The sequence below is a fragment of the Megalops cyprinoides genome, chromosome 4 (genome assembly GCF_013368585.1).
Source record: "Megalops cyprinoides isolate fMegCyp1 chromosome 4, fMegCyp1.pri, whole genome shotgun sequence".
NCBI lineage: Eukaryota > Metazoa > Chordata > Actinopteri > Elopiformes > Megalopidae > Megalops > Megalops cyprinoides.
In genome coordinates this window covers 27,361,506-27,378,731 of record NC_050586.1, presented here as the reverse complement: position 1 = coordinate 27,378,731, position 17,226 = coordinate 27,361,506, and the positions used below count along the sequence as shown (strand labels likewise).

The following is a 17,226-nucleotide window of genomic DNA, read 5'->3' as shown; positions in this document are numbered from 1 at the left end:
TTATTTATTCTGGGATTATTCAATGTCAGCCACCTTGAGGCAACAAGGATGACAGAGCAATTAGTATTTTACAAATTTATTTAGCAACTTCTTTTTTTAATGCACTTAGGAACAAAGGAGACAGACCAACAACTAAAGACATTAGCTAAAAGAACCAGGTGCATCTTATGGCATTATTATTGGAATGATTATGAAACATAAGTATATAGATTCTTTTTTGCTGTGAAATGACACACCTACTTTGGGAGGGTTCTGCATGCAAATTAACAGGGGGGGTGGGGTTACTGACACCCGCAGTCATCCTCTGCTCACACGTGCCGTGTTAAAACGTGGCCGTGAGCTCTACAGATTGATGGAGTTCCAGGGTCAAAGGTCATTCACGTTTTGGCGCAAGTTTAACAGCTGTAATACTCTAGCTCGTCAGCAGCTGGGCTCTGAGCAGGAGCTGACAGCTGGGTCTTAAGGCAGGGATAATGAGGGTGCCCAACAAAGACAATTTTATCAAAATACAAACTGAACATAAACTTAAATCTGGCACCATGATGGTTTCCCTCACAGAGAGTTTCAACAGTCTAGAATCAGCTCCACTGGGCAGCATGTTGTAGGATGCCTCAAACCCCTGACAGCAACATTAACAAGAATAAAGCCCCAAAATGTTTTGACATAGAAAATTGCTCTAAGAAAATGTTTGAAATAAAGGATACAATACACATAGCGGTAGAAAGGAGGGGTGTCTGGATGACATTATTAGCAACATTATTCCTCCTTTCCTTACCATGTTACCCATGACTCACACTAATACCTGCTTGTACTTAAAACTCTCTGTTGTGGAGTTCACATGACATTAATGACACGTCCATGAGATGCACTTTTAATGTTAAACGTTTTTATGTCTAATTTGGTATGAACAGAGACTCGTGTGCGCAAATCCTTGGTATCTGGGAAGTGCAGCGTGGATTTCGTGGCGAAAACTTTCTGGTTTGCTCCAAAACATTGGCGGTGCTGCTGAGCCGAAAACCTGCGGAAAATAACGGCACGAGGAATGCCACACTGTGCTTGTTGCAAACACGCACAGGACTGAGATCTGAGGTCAGTGTTGGAGACGGCCTTGGAATTAATAACCCTGGAGTTTGATTGGTCAGCACTTGGCGCTTCGCAGCCGCAAGACTGCTCCGCATGAGGCCTGAAGACTATCTGAAACTATCATCCTTAAATTTATAGTTCCCCTCTCTCCTCTGGCGCTCCGGATGGTCGTCTTCCGAATCTCACAACAAATCACTTATTGATTTTTTTTTCCTCAGCTGACACAGGCGCTCTGAGAATGATACGTCTTTCCCCTTCTCGCCTCTGTTCAACGACCGGGCTGCTACCACACTGTGGCAGTAAAATGACTTCCCTCTTCCCAGAAGAAACTGTATAAGACCAAGTGGAGCATTGCGTCATCCATATGACAGACTGTACAGATCGAATCAATCAAACACAGTCTATTAAGACGTGTTCTCTGCTGAATGTTACTTTGGCATTTATGATGTCAACGATGCAGCATTGCTTGTTTGTCGCACCAGCCTGGTGGCACGCGGCTCTCCTTCGCGTGTGCTTAGCGAATGTTCCAGTCTGGTGGGAATCGCGACGAGACTGTCAGCCAGCGTCTCTGTGGACATAAAGATGTGATTATCCCTGTAGTCAAAACACTTCCAGAAAGGACCGAGTGTAGGGAAGCAGGTAGTAATAGCAGGGCCTAAAAGCAGACAGGAAACCGTTTGGTGAATTTTCAAATAAGATTTTAATGAAAGATTCTACTGTGTGTAGGCCTATATTAGTGAAACATTAAGGACCCCCTACAATGCATTAACCCAATATTGCATGCAGAAAATTCATTTAAAAGATGTTGAATACTAACGTTTAAATTATTTGATTAGGTCGTAACATATTCCACGATATCTGTGCTTAAGTGGGACGTTTCGGTAGGCTATATCGTCTTTTATTATTAATTACCTCTAATATGGTAATTTTTTCTGAATAAACCAGTCGTTTTCTCACGCTGCGGAGCAGCAATTTCTTCGCAGGGCCCGCTGCTCAGTCAAAGTTTGTACCGACTGCGCGAGTGGCGGCACGCAGTCCAGACCAGAGGTTAGCTGCAGCTGGAAGCAAGCATAGTCCAGTGTCATGTTTCAGAAATGAGCTGTCCGTTAATAATCACCTTTCACCTTCATTTCAGCGCAAAATGTAAAGACTAATCAGGTGTGTTAAACCACGCACGTTACAAACCGCACGTGGTTTATTAGTTCCATATTGAACCAGCGGCAAATATTAAAGTTCAGTTGTGTTTTAAATCAATTCTGTTGATTTGGCATTTCGCGGTGGAGTTATGTCGAATGTTTGTCTGCAGGGGGCGCGTCGCTATTTTGGAACAGATGGGCTGGATTGAGGGTCGACTGAGAACCTCGCTATTTGTATAGCAATATTTCTGCGGAGAAACTTTAGCAGCAAAGAACAGCGACATCACACCAGTACTTGGTGTGAAGACTGTGCGTTACAGAAAAGGGTAGTTGTTCTTGAAGATATGGATGGGTGAAAATTAGCTTTTTTCACCCTATAGTCAGGTCTTTTTTCGGGATACCCATCCTCGTCTGCCACTAGCTAGCACTAGCAGCGTGCTATCCCAACCCATGATAAAGTGAAGTCGCCACAAATTTTGCAAGTGACAACTTGGCGATAAGGTAAGCGAAATTAATTTATTGAACATATGCACGCGATGCTAGTCTTTTGCTCTTCGAGGTATAAAGACATTATATACTTTGGTGTTCTAAAATTCAGTTTTGGCACATCTGTTTGAAGCAGCTTTTCCTTCTCTTTCTTGTGGCACTCGCGAATAAACCATGCAGACAAACGGGTTTCTTAGAAAACATTAACTGCATACAAGAAACATTTAGCATATATATTTTTTTCTTTTTTTGATCACATGCATGTCTTTATTTTGCCTTCGATTATTCTCTAGGAAAACCGCAAACAAACGCATGTTAGCGAGCTGTTTTGATTGAGTGTTTTAATGAGCTCGCTCGTCATGCTCTCAGCCCACTGTTAGTTGGGATAAACGTTCAAGTTTGAAGCTGTGACCGATTTCGCCCGCTAGCTATGTATACAATGTAAACGTGTCCAAATTTTGAATAGTCGTCGGTGTGCAATAAGAAGCCTTATGTTGTTCTTATTTCTTATAGAAATGTTATTCTTATTATGGAATGTATGTATAATTTAGCTAGTACGCTTGTTTGCTATAACTATACCTAGCTTGATAACTATAAAAGAAAAACAAGTGTTTTCCAGCTAACAGGGTTGCATCAATTTGCGTGGTAATCTACTGCATAGCATGCAACGTTGGCCACAGCTAACCACTCAGCAAGCCAGCTAGGAAACAAAAAAGTTCATCACCATATATATTGAATGAGTTGCTTGATGTATTGCTAAGGCTGGTTTCTTGTGTTATTACATAGAGATTATTGAACGAGCTGTCTTATCAGCTAGTACACAGTTTGTGTTTAGGATACGAAAGCGCTATTCAGAGAAATTGGTTACAGCCAATAAGGGGTTAATTCACAAATTAAACGGCAGCATCAAGAGGTGTAGGTAGCTACGTGCAGCAGTTTCAGTTGGACAAAAAAGCTTCAGTTATTCCAAATTGTAATTTTATGTCTCGATAACACTTAAAGCGCGTTAAGTGGAATGAAAAGGAAAACTTTATATTCCACGAACAACATTCTGTTCACATTCGTTCCCCTGCCATGTAGGCTATTTGTAGGTGATCACAGGACCCTGTTGTCCAAAAAGAACCAGTGGAGCACAGCAGGTCAACAATATTACATCCATTTACTGTACGGCCTGAATATGCCACTGCTGCGCATCTCCAAAAGAGATTATTTTTGAAAAATATATAATCACCCTGAATACTGACTGTGGCACATTTAATACTTTTTTTTCATGAAGCATGGTGGGGTATGACATTAAAGTTTCGCATTTTGCTGGTCGTAAATCGATTTGTGGGATAACAGTAGCGTTATGGAATTCCAGTATTGGCACGTGTCTCGAAAATGGTAAGAAGTAGCTAAACATGGTCATTTAGCTTACCCAGGGGCTTTGCTAGCTGTAATGTGAAATGAGATGTTATCGCTTAGGAGTAAATTATTAGTGCACATAATGAGATATTGCGGCGGATGTATCAATTTGCTCAATAGACATATCAAAAATATTAATTTCCTTGATATCTACCCTTTACCTTGCTATCTATCTATCTCGAACGGATTCAGCTTTATCTCAGTTTCGTCTGGGTGTTGTTTACCTCTAGTTATGTCCTGACTCATTTTTGTTATGTGGCCAAAGCCGACATTTGGAGGTGTTAATTGTGACGTTGTGGAATTACGAATTTAGGGTGTTGTAGTTCCCACACGCGTCCTGTCCTACAAATACTCAGCGAAGAACAGAAAAGAGATTGTTTTGTATTATGTTACCGAGAAAAATACTTTTTTTCTTGGGAGATGGCTTAGTAGTGTTTCCATAGTTTCTGTACGGACAGCTGTAAATGGCATGCATGCGCAAAATCATCTACAATTCGAAATCTGTACTCTGTCACGTTTTAATAACGAATAGCATGTAGAGGCGGAATGAGGGGCCAGGTGACCTGTGACATTCATGGACTTGGGCCATGGTGAGGAGGGCCTATGGACTACCCGTGGAGATTCAGTACAAATACAAATCATTGTAATGTAATGTAAATCACCATCTCTTCAAGTGTATCCGTGTCGACATTGCACGGTTCACCTACACCAGGATGTAGCCTGGTGAATGCGGCAATATTTTGAGCAAGGGGGGCTGTTTTCTTGATTTGAAAACAAGTTGACAGTAATTTATTTTGCTTTATGTGCCCCAAATAAAACTTGCTTAGACCAAATCACGAAGACATGGTTGAAGGTCAATAAGCTGTTATTTTTCAGCTTTGTTAAAACGTTTTTAAAACCTGACGTGCCTTGCTTTGCTCTATCCAGAATTTTGATATGAGCAAGTCCAATCACAGCAGCTTGTAGCCACACTGTAGATGAGCTTTGCTGTGAATTCACATAAGAATAGTTGATTTACTTGAAAATAATTGAAAATAATTTTTAGCCCTTTCAGTCCATTAAAATGAAACATTTTAATGCAGGAATAGATGAAATTAAGTTCAAAATGAATGCTCTCATATATTTATGCAATTAAGCAATAGCATAGTGTGTTGTACAATATTTTTAATAAATGTGACAATAATTTATATTTAAAATGACATTTATGAATGTGACAGTAAATCATACATGTTCTCATATATATCATGTATCATTAGGTATATTAAACACGTTTCTTAACTTTAGGATTTTACACTCTTTTGGGCAGAGGAATAATGCTGGGTATCATATCAACTGTATTGTATTTTGAATCAGAGGGTAATTGCATTAGGATTAGTGTAATTGCCTCAGGCTCACTCAGGTTCTGAAAATTAGCTGATAGAATTTTAAAGGGAGAGTAAATGCATAGAGCTATGTCTTTTTAAATGTCAGTGGTGTCTGTATTTAGTCTTTTGTTACATGTCTTATGTAGGAATTGCTAAAATTACTCCACCCTGTCTGTCACCTATATTACACTCGAGTAACTAAAGTATAACATGCAGCTGTGTAAACATATTATATAATGTGAAGACTGTTCAGATCTACATATTTTTAATCACCCTGGAGGTGAGGTGTCCCCTAAGCAACTAAATTATGTAACGTGGTATTGTTATTAATTCCAGATGAGATCGATAAACTTGAAGTAGAAATGACATTTCCCTCAAACTGGCACTAGGGGGAGCTGCTACAGTAAATTGACCTGATAGGCAAATTGTTCCCAGAAGAATCCAAGTCTAACCTTCTGCCACAGTTAATCTAATACCAGATGGTTGACTCCCCACACTGTTTGGTTTTGTGGAGTGTAACGTGTGGTGAGATCAGTAGGCAAAAAGTTATACAGTTTCACTATATAAAGTTTCACAGAGGTACTGAAATTAATGTAAGCTCAGAGCTTGCTTAAAAATGCTCCACAACCTCTTGTTTTAAATATGTCATGATGGCATTTTTGCAAATAAATGTCTCAGTGTTTGCCAGCTTAATAAAACACAGCTGTGATATGTGGCTCAGTCATGGCTCAACCTGAGCCAAACCCAGTCCTGCTTCACATCAACCCTTACGTGTCCAACCCAGAATAAGAACTGTTAAACTCTCTCCCAGAACCATACTGACATACTGTTTTAACCCAGTTAGCCACAGTTCATCCCACCAATGCCATCTCCTGATGTTCAAAAGAGTTGCCATTCCTCTTCCCCATGAAAGGCATACATACATAGTTATCCCCGAGACGTTGCTAACCAAATACATTGCTTCTCTACAGAAACACTGACTGGAGTGTAATTATACTTCTGAACATGCTTTCCCACATGTCCAGTATTCACTGTATGTAAGATGCATAAACTTGGAGGAGGAATATAGCAACAACAATATATTAACCAGAACCAAGAAACACAACTGTGCTGCTTGTTCAGCAGGATATTTACTGAAGCAAAATGATATTATGCCAGCATCATGCCTGGGAATCAAACATACAACATTACAAGCCAGTGCTTCAACTGCTACACCACACAGCTGCCTGGAAATGTAAAATACTCACCTGTGCCACAAACACAAGCAGTGGCGGAAACACAGTTAAGAACTTCAGTCACCTCGTTAGTTATGCGCAGTTACAGTCATGTCCTGTTACAGACACACACTGTTAAGTTACATCCTGTTACAGGCACATGCTGTTACAAACACATCTGTTACAGTCACATCCCATTACAGTCACACATCGTCACAGTCATGTCTGTTTGTAGACACACATGGTTACAGTGATTTCCAGTTACAGTCACACACTGTCGCAGTCACATCCATTTACTGTTGCAATCAGTTACAGCCGCATCCTGGTTCAGTGACATGCAGTCATACAACATTAGAGTCACATGCTATTACATCCACACCCCATTACACTTACAAGCTACAGTCACATGCTTCTGAAGGCACACTCTGCTACTGTCACCTTGTGGTACAGTGGTAACATCCCAGCTTCTGTACATTGATTCTGTTATAAATGAAGATGTCTGACATACTGTTGAAGGAGCTGTGCTTGTATCCGGAAGGCTATATGTTTGAGATTCATTTCGTGGAACAGCAGCTGTAGTGTGTTGTGCCTGGTTAGCTTCCAGATAAATCCCTCTGGGTAAATGAATGATATATTAAAATGTGTACTGTATAGGTTGGCCTGTATAAAGACATCTCCCAAGAAAATGAATACTATCAACATATGGTTTTTTTTTTCCAAAAACAGAATGCTGAATGAAAGGGTTTATGTTCAGCGGTGTAATGTAAGCGGGATGAGAAAGAGGTGTTTATTCAAAATAAACTGGGAGACTAAGAATCCGACTGCCACACATAAAGAAGGTAATGAACAAATTACTGTGCTGGAAAATCAGCTTTCTATTCTGTGATCACTGCATTGATATGTATGAACTTAAACTTGTTGACCCAGCCGTGTATCTGAAATCAATGGCAGCATGTAATCAGATTTAAGGTTTTGGTCTTTGGAAAGCCGTGGTGCCTGCTTCAAGTGGAATCAGGGAACTCTGCATGGCAATAACATACATACATAAAAATAAACACGTTTCTCCAGTTCAGTTTACTTTGGCCTAGCTGCTCTTTGGGGAAGCAGAACGGGGGCCAGAGGGTGAGGGCTGAAGCCGTTTCATACTGAGTTCTGTAACCTGACCCAGGCTTGTGGAGGACCTAGAGACAGCTCACCTTTTTTAATCACGCAGATCTGTAGATTAGGGTCTGTGCCATTCTTAGCTGTCTTGGTCACCTCTGAAACCATGAAAAATATTACGAATGAACTGTAGTCATGGATTTTCAGAGTCGAGTGGGAAACGAAGATTACAGACAGATGTTACTCGTTACCTGAAGTTATTTAGTTTTGCTGCCCTCCACCTCCCCCAAACTCACAGTTTAACCACAAGGTCTTAAGAGTTGATCTGCTCGCCTCTTAATAACCTGATCTTGCGGTGTGCCAGTCTGTTGCAGAGAGAGTGGGATCAACTTATTGCGAGCAGTAAGCTTTGTATGTTTGGAAAATGTTGAAAGAAATCAGGCAATTAGCTCAGAGTATGAAGTACTACATTGTGACAGATTTTGGCTTCAGCGCGAAATTTAGGCTGTTTACACAAAGCCCACGCACATGCAGAATGCCAGTCCTCATCCATTGCGCACAGGCATCATTGCACGTTGTTATGCGTGTGCCTTAGGGTTTGATTAGTCCCCAGGGCCCTGAAGATTGAAATAAAGGGGGAGTCGTTAAGGGTCTTTGCTTCCGCCTGCAATAAGGTACTCTGTGTTCTTTTTCTTTGCCCAAGGGGTCGCGGACTTGCTGCCCTCGCGTCATTCTGAATACCCAACTGAATTAGAATTGATGATGTACTAGCTACCCATACCCACTAGACACCCATCCAAATGCCAGTGAATTTACTTGGCTGTCAGCTCATAATGACATTACCTCCATATGTAGCTACAGATCATACTAGCACACGGAGCTCAAGTCATCTGGCACACTTTAGATGTCGTATAAAAACCAGAGTAGTGTTTACAGACAAGAAAGAATGAAAGCAAGTGAGAAGGGAAGAAAGAAAGAAAAATAAAAGGCCACCTTTAAAAATCTGAGCTGGAATTTCCACTACAGTGGTGCCCAGACAACTGGTGTCCTTGACACGTCTGTTTGTGGGAAGCTGGCAGGGAGGCTATACAAGTGCAAGAGGTGAGTATCTGCTGGTACTTCACCATCTACTGGCATAGAGAGTTACTACCATTCACCTCAGAGGGAGTTGCACACACACGCAGTCAGTCAGTCAGGGTTTCTGTGGGTCCTTATAAAGTCTAAAATCCAATAATCTGAATTTTAGGCCTTAAAATGTCTTAAATACCATTTTGACAGGTCTTAAAAATTGATTGGATTCTGAAGTTCAAGTTAGTTTTATAAAGTTGCATTAACTTCAGTCTTGCTTTTAAATGTGTTTTTGGGAAAAATTTGTATTGATCATGCTGTAACAAAACTACAAAACGAAATCAACATGGAACCAATAACCACTAATGCAAACTGCAGCCCAGTCAGAATTTATCGGAGCACACCCAGCTAGTGTGTTGCAGTGTGGTGTGTGGGCTGACGTGGTGTCTCCTCTCATCAAAAAAAATAACTACTTCTAGAAGTAATAAGTTAAAATTGTTTCTGTTAACGTTACTTTCGTCTAATATGGGTAAGTGCAAGTTCAAAGAGATCTGGCTCGAGAACAGCGCATTTAGTGCTTGGTTGAAGCCTGTTGAAAATAACGAATTTGAAGCCCCCTGCACCTTGTGCAAGAAAACGCTCAAATTAGGAACTTTGGGTATAAAGGCATTAGAGTTGCATGGGAAGTCAGAAAAACATAAAGCCACCGTAAAAGGCCACCAGCAAACGCCTGCCATCACCCAATATTGTTCTGTATTCACCAAAGTCCGGTCCCAGCGCAACCCACTCTGCACAAACAACGTTAACTCCTGCAACTCCAGTAAGCCACCTCTGGACAGCGTTTGGATCTACGCCAATATTAAAAGCAGAGGTGCTCTGGACTTCACACACAGTAGCTAAACATTGAGGAGGAGATTGTGGCCAAGGGAGAAGAGCTCAGATTAATGTAGCCTGGTTCTTGTGTACACACACACACACTCACACACACAAACACATATTACCTTTGCATACACACAGTTCTGTGTAATCATGTTCAGTTGAATGTTCATGTTGAATGTGAATAAATTAATTTACTTTGCAAGTAATTCTGGGACTCTGATTTTCCTTTATATCCTTCGTACTTTTTTGCCAGTATGGACGTGAAATAGGTCTTAAATTGCATTCATAATGGTCTTAAAAAGGTCATAAAAAGTCTTAAAATTAACTTCTGGAAACCTGCAGAAACCCTGGTCAGTGTGTTAGGGAGGGACTTCACTGTTTCTCCTCCAGAAAAACAAAAGGAAAAATAAAAAAAAACACCTGGAAGGAAAGGGGCTTTTCCTCTAAATCTGAGTAGACATGCAAAAATGTAACCCTTCCCCTGAAAAGCAAAGTAAAACGAAGAAAATCACAGTGTGAAGATACAGAGATGGCTCACCCATAAATGCCTCATCTGGCTTTACAGCAGCCACCAACTGCTGTTTGCAGACTGCCATTTCTTCTGGAAAGGCCAGCTCAGGGAGATTAGATTTCATCTTCTCTAGAGAGGGTATGATTTAGGTGTGTGTGTGTGTGTGTGTGCGCGCGCGTGTGTGTGTGTATGTGTGTGTGCATGCATGTGCGTGCATGTGTATGTATTGATATGCTTGTGTCTGCCTAACTGTGCAAACGTGTGTGTGTGTGTGTATGTATGTATGCATTCGTGTGTATGCATGTGTATCTGTGTGTATGTGCTCTCATGTGGTATATGTGTATGTCTGTTTGTATTCATGCACCTGTGTGTGTGTGTGTGTGTGTGTGTGTGTGAGTGTTTGTGTACGTGTTTGTGTATATGCTACTACTACTACTAAGGGTTTCTTCAAATAGACCTTTTCTGCGGTCTTTTCATGTGTCTACATTATCATTACCAAGAACCAACAAAAGAAAACTAATGAATAGATTGATACGGTTGATACAATGGTATATTTTACTGTGTGTGTAGAGAGTCTATAATTTTTTCTCTGCAGTTCTCTCTCTCAGTCTCTCACCCTCTGTGTCATGCTCATTAAATTTTATTAGCCTTTTCCAATGTCACACTGCATTAATGCGCTAACTGTGTAGTAGATGTGAAGTGTAAGCTAGCAGAGTGTAGTTGTTGACAGAGGAGAGGTCTGTGCTGGAGTAACAGTGTCTGGGTGTGGGTGTGTGTCTGGACGCTGTAGAAATGTTGATGTACTGAATTATGTCTGTAGAAAAAACTGACCACAGGTAAGAAACACATGCACACATTTCCACTTCCGTGCACCCATGCATACATATGTACACACACACACACACACACTCATGCTCTCAGACATACATGTAGGCACATAAGCACATACACATGTGCTCACGCAAACACAACATCACACACAAGTGCTCACTGACAGTTTCTTCTCACGTGGATGCACACACACACACACACACACACACATACCCATACACTCTCTCTCTTCCTCCAGTATAATCTTCCCTTGCTGCTGGAATTTTGCTGGGGATGAGTTTCACAGGCAGAGCTCAGTTTGCAGATGTGTGCCAGGCCCAGCCCCACCAGACCCTGCCCGCTGGCAGTGCTCAGGCCCTCAGACTCCGCCCACTGGCTTCTCTCCACTGCCCGTGTGCAGCATTATTGGGCTGAGTGCCGGGGAACCTGAGGAGTCTGCCCACATGCTGTTCCGCAAGGCATAGGCGCCTCCCTCAGCCCTGGGTCCTGAGCCAATGGGGATCCTCTCGTGAACTGCCATTTACCCCTCATTTGCTGCCTTGTGCAATGATCAGGGCCAGAGTTAGCCTCGAACCCCTGGGGAGTAGCGCACAGTTACAGCACAACCGGGTTCAGTGCACAGTTCCAGCTGAACTGCCCATGTCCCGGCCAGGAGGGGTGTCCCAAATCAAACCATGCAGAGAGAACCTGATGTTCCACAACGCACAGATTGAGAAAGAGCTGCTCTCATGATGTGCTGTCAGTCTGTCAACTTTCAGGGACGCCCTGATTAAACCAGAGCATTTCCTCTCATACACAGTCAACCAACAGATGTATTTGTTATAGCATATTTTTACAGCTTAGAGGTATTTTTTTTGCATTGTCACACAGTGCTGGGCAGTGTGTTTTTCAGAAGAAATTAAAAGAAGCAGAAAACCCACAGCCAGATGGGGATACTGGAAACAGGAAAAATGCAAGTTTGTATCATACGCGTGCAGTGTGAAGCCACTTTTTTCCGTGACGTGTGACTGACAACTTCAAATGAAAAGAATTTGATTGGTCAGTTTGCAGACCTATCCCTGTTCATACGGATTTGTCAAAGATCTCTACCTGTGGTCACAATCATTGTGTGCTCGGCTCGACGCAAGAGTGAGCAAGACATTTACTTTCATAATTTTCCTTTTGTTGGGCCGTATTTTAAATGTCATTTGCTCATTAAGAACCGAATGCCAAACCGTTTAAATTGTGTTTCTGCTGTCTTGTGCTTAAATGGTCAGCTGCAGAGTTTCCTGTTGAGAGGAGAGTAGCTGATGCTGGGGGGGGGGGGGTTTTGGTGTGTTTGTGGAGTTGAACGGGAGGGATTACGGGGGATGGAGCAGGAAATTATGCTGAAAGCATGGGAAAGAAGAGTCAGCCCGCAGTGAAAGAGCATTTGTAAAAGAACGAGATAAAAGGTGTGGAGGGATTTTTTTTTTTTGCTGGAGAAAAAAATGTTTTCAGAGCTGCAGGCCCAGGAATTCCGCTCTCTGTAGCTGTGCGTCCCTGAAACTGCGGGGTATAGATACTAGACACGAGCCATCTCTGTCCTGTCAAGCCAACACTAAACCATGTCGCAAAGAGCCCAAACCGTGGCTTCAGTGGTTTGGCATTAAGACAATGTCCGCCTGTTTACCCTGAAAATGACAGCGCTACAGTGCTGGTGTCATTTTCAGCTGTGGGTTTAGAAGCCCACTACAGTCTAAAATGGCCTCCCATATTTTGGACTACAGTGTCCGATCTGGTGAAATTGTAACGGCGGTGCTACCCAGAGCCTTGGTACCCTTGGTACCAAGGGTAGCCTCTGTTCTGCCTGGCATCTTGGCCGTGGGCCTTGAACTCAGTACCTTCACCTTCCAAAATCTCCCAGTGGGCCCCAAGCCTACATCCTCCCAGATGGCGCGGAAGGCAGCAACAAGTGTTGCCTGACTGGGGTCGTATTTTGGCTCCTCATGCTGAAGAAGAGAACACATCTTGCTGTTGGCAGTGGGTTCTGGCTGTTGTGGAAACTGACACAGCAGTATCTTATCGTAATATCTGGGATGAGAGAGTGATATTAGGGCGGCGGGTGGGGGTAGTTGTTGGATTAATTCACTACCCCACAGTCTTTCTCCCAAAAGACAGTTTACAGAAATTGATCTAGTTTTCCTCCTGCTTTTACTGCTCAGGAGAACAGCCAGATGAGTTAGGCATGTCATCCATCGTTTTCTCGTTTTTCTTGATGTTCGCAAGGCTGTTGAAATAAAGTATGTTTTTCTACGATCAGCAGTGTAGAAAGTGACTGCGGTGGGTGAGGGGATGACTGGGTAGCTGGTCATCCATGCGGAGGACTACAGTAAGGTGTGGCTTTATTCCTGGGATAGTGTTTATTTTTATTTACTCTGAGCGTTGAGAGGCGTGGCTACTAGCTGGAGCTTGCCAGCCTGACAGCCGATAACTTTCAACTGTTGAACTCAGATGGCCGTCTCCTTACCGTAGATTCTGGGAGAGTGTTTGAAACAGGTGCGTTCCACAAGACCTTTCCTTGACGCTGTGTCATCTTAGCCGACACCTGATCCGTCTTTCAACTGTCTTTATTTTTCCGATCATGAATCAACAGTTGCAGGCATGACACCAGAATGAGCTTCATTCTGCAGAAGTTCTGCTTGTGTGTTGAGAGGTGAGGGGCAGTCAGGTTGGGAGCCATGGTGATGGGGGCTGTGTCTAGAATTGGCCATCCTTTCTTGTGTGGGATTGGTCAAAGCAGTCCACTCATTGTGGTTAATTTCCTCCAGCCCTCAAAAACAGGAAAAAGTTTGAGGGCCAAACTTGGTGACTTGGTGAACTTGATGCTCCGTGATTGTGACCTTTGACCCTCTCAGTGTACTGTCCAGTGGAAGACTGGTGTGTGTGTTATTCAAGACAAGATGTTTACTGATGTGTGACATGTATGTGCATATTTGGAATTGTGCGCATGCATTTTTGTGTGTGTGGGTGTAATCATGTATACATGTGGGTTTGTGTTTAAGTATATGTGTGTGTTTGTGAAATTGCATGTGTTCGTGTTTGTTTATTCTCTGTGTCACTGACTACGTTTACATGGACAGCAGTAATTTAACTATTGACATTATTCTGAAAAGGACAATATTCTGATTAAGGTGTTTACATGAGTTGCTTTTATAATATTCCTTTCATGTTCCCGTTTTATATGTTATAGAGCATAGATCAATTAATGGCACACGTCTATTACGGTCCCACGTCACGCCGTCCGACGTTCCCTCCAGAATTTCACGTAGGCTAGGCTATCGACATACACTTCGATATGGTACCATAAACTGCTTTGGGTGTTTCATTTTTAATTTTACGGAAGATTCAAGTGCTTTCTTGCTTGAAGCCATGCCAAAGATCTTACAGATCTTTCTAAACCGTCTCTGGCCTTGCTCTCGTTTGCCGTCAAACGGTTGACCACTGCCGTGTGTGTATGTATCCTGTCGCAAAATGCAGCGAAAATTCCCACAGGACGTTAATAGTGTGATTAAGGTATGTACATGTCTTCGATAATGCGACTAAAATAGGAATACTCCATATGTCTTAATTCGATTAGTGTTTACTTCGAGTATGACCTTAACCGGATTAAGGTAATCAGAAATCGCTGTTTACACGGTAGTTTCTTAATCAGAGTATTGTCTTAATCGGGTTAATATTGGAATTTTGTTGTCCATGTAAATATGCTGACTGTGTGTATACTTTTGTGTTTCTGTGTGTGTGAGTATTTTTCTGTGTGTGTTTCTGTGTGTTTTGCGTGTGTGTATGTGTGTTTGTGTGTTTGTGCATCCACATCATAGCCCTGTTCTTCAGACTGCTTCTGTGGGTTCCTTGATAAGAACAGGAGTGGCGCTATAGAGCAGAGTTGGGTTTTGTCCCAGAGCTAGAAAAACCTATGACAGCTTGTTTTGGATCACGTACCATAACCGCACGCCCACAGTGCTGCTGGCTGGGGTTCAGAAAGCCCCAAAGCTCCCTGCAGAATCTACAGAACATTTGACTGTTCTTCTGATTACAATCTGAGCAAGAACGGGAACGTTGTTGTGTGCACTCAAGATATTTAGGGCAACACCCTGTAGGAGTGTGTCTCTCTGTCTGAAACTCTGAGAGGAGAACAAGCATGTTCAGCTCCTGCTAAGAACTTGGAGGTTAAGAATCTGATTGGCGCTCAGTCTCCTCCCACGTTGTGCACTCTCCCGGGCTCGTGCTGAGCTTGGGCTCCGAAAGCTCTCAGCCAATCAGAAAAGAGGGAGGTTCTGCTCAACCCCCCACCCCCCCAGGGTCTCTACATAAACAATCCCGTTGTGCTGTCCAGCGTGCCCCTCTTTCCTCCCTGAGGGACAGGCTCTGTTTACTGTTGGCTCGGCGGGGGTGTGAGGGGGGCCGGGGGCAGGGGTTTGTTTTGGGGGGACAGCAGGCTCCCTGTAAGGACCTAAACCGCGCTCAACAGCGACCGCTTTGGCTGGACTCTGATTCCGAGCTGCATATCTCTGTGGTGTCTGGAGCTGAGCAAGACTTTCCTTTCAGTCTTTTTTTGTTTGAGAGCCAAGGCACAAACTTCGTTAGTGTAAATGAGGGATTGATGAGCTCATTTAAATCAACATATCCCCCCCCCGCCTCTCATGGGAGAGGGCTGCTCTCTGATGACTATCTCCCTCCAGCTTTGGCAGTATCTGTCCGGGGTCAAGGGTCAAGTCTGTATAAAGGGAGGCCCCTCATTCTGTAGAGGTTTCCTTAGGTCCTGAACCGATGAGCTTGTCTGTAATCTTCCGTTACGAGCGCCGACTGCCCCACTGCCCTGCTAAACCAATTTATTTTTATCATTTTATTGCCACTCGTTGGCTGTGTGAGAGTGGGATTCTCCCCAAGCAGAGCTGCTCTTACTGATAGTGGCCAACCGGTTGACCTGAGTGATTTTAGACTTTATAGAGCAGAGCTAGAGTGATTGTGTCTCAGTGAGAATGTGAGTTTTTGCTACCCCCGTTACCGGACACACTTTGTCTTGTGCGAGAGAGTTCCACCCTGGTTCCTCCAGTCTGCTTCCATTTAAAGATGACGTGCAGTGTGTCACCCTGACCACTCGCGGATTTGGTGAATTAACTCTTGAGCAGGAAGGTGCGTCACGTGTCACTCTGACCTTATTCGTTTTGGGCAAATGAAGTCTTGAGCAGTGGTAGCAGTGAGAGGTCACACCTCAGCATCCCAATGCTAAGACAGTGGTGGGTTTTTACCATGTCTGTGACTTGCGTTGGCAAGGTGCCTCTCTGTATGAAGACATCGCAAGTGGAGACGTTTGCGAACGTGTCGCGGATCATGGTTTTCTGCCTGGTCTCAGCATGTGGACATGCTAATGTGTTAATGCGCACGAGGTGGAGGCACAGCTGCCACAGTACCCGCGATTTGTGGCTTTGCAACGCTTGAGATGCAGAGCTCATCTTGTCTGTAACGTTACATGGATATATAACGTTCCATATGTTACATGTGCTAATATCTCAGTGTGCATTTTTGTTTCGCCATTGATACTCCAGTGTCTTGTGAGCGCAGGCCTGTTTACTGGTCCTTGCAGTGGGCCCTGTGTAACCTGAACCTGAACCTGCAGATCTGATGGGCCATCACCGACCTCATTATTGTAATGATGAAGGAAAGCAAATGGTCAAACAGTGCCCTGTTGTGTGGAAATGAACAAATTAAGAGTTCATTTTCGCTCTCTCACACACACACACACACACACACACACACACGCTCATGCTCACCTAGCTCACTGAGAGTGTTGAATGGTGAAATTAGACTCCTGACATGCTCAGTAGAAGTGATCACTCTGTCTCCCTTTAGCTGACAGAGTGTCAGTGCCCTGCCCTGAGAGGAGAAGAGACATGTGTGTCGAAAGGGGGTGGGGGGGGGGGGGGGTGGGGGTCTGTTGTTGTCAGATAAGAGATTGTGTGAAGACCTTCACTCTACTCTTCTTGCCTAACCACCACCACCCCCCAAACCAGGGCTAAGGGGTTTGTCGAGTGAAATGTACGTGCAGCTCTTCGGCGCATTCCTGAGAGGTGTGGGGGGGGCAGAATTGAGGAGGGGGGGAGGTGTGGCAACTTCAGAGGGTCTGCCTG

General features: G+C 43.4%; 1 protein-coding gene across 1 annotated transcript in view; it reads left to right on the top strand.

The window, feature by feature from the left end:
• The first annotated feature begins 2,466 nt into the window (after positions 1-2,466).
• The window catches only part of ghra (growth hormone receptor a), a 50,840-nt gene continuing 36,080 nt past the window's right edge, over positions 2,467-17,226 (top strand). Inside the window, exon 1 of the mRNA XM_036526435.1 lies at positions 2,467-2,720. The gene's annotated coding sequence lies outside the window, so the exon portion shown is untranslated. The remainder of the gene's footprint in view (positions 2,721-17,226) is intronic.